Genomic DNA, 444 nt, shown 5'->3' on the forward strand with positions numbered 1-444 from the left:
TAATTTACAGTAATGGTCTCTGCTACGTCTTTGTCTTTCCAGCATTTTCTGCTGCCTTGTTGTTGATGGAAAGCTAAACTACATATTGCACTCAAGCTACTTTTCATGCACCGTGCAGTGAGGACACTCCTCGCACTGCTAGTCATAGATAACCTGAGCGTTTCCAAACCGAAAACAAAGAAAAGATGGGCATCCCTGTCACTGGAAAAAAAAAATAAAAAATAGGAATGTGGTGATGGGTTGCCAGGTAGGCGTGGGTTGCCAGGTTTGAGGTTACGTCCCCCCACCATCACAAACACACACACCTTCACTGCTATAGTGTGAACAAACAAACAGCTGCAGCATGCTGGGTTGCCAGGCGGACTTAGTTGCCAAGCTTTTGTTTATCCCCTTCTTTTCAGTGTCAGGGTCATTCCTTCTGGCATGAGCTGCCTTCTCTACTCC

The sequence above is a fragment of the Micropterus dolomieu genome, linkage group LG01, assembly GCF_021292245.1.
Source record: "Micropterus dolomieu isolate WLL.071019.BEF.003 ecotype Adirondacks linkage group LG01, ASM2129224v1, whole genome shotgun sequence".
Lineage (NCBI taxonomy): Eukaryota > Metazoa > Chordata > Actinopteri > Centrarchiformes > Centrarchidae > Micropterus > Micropterus dolomieu.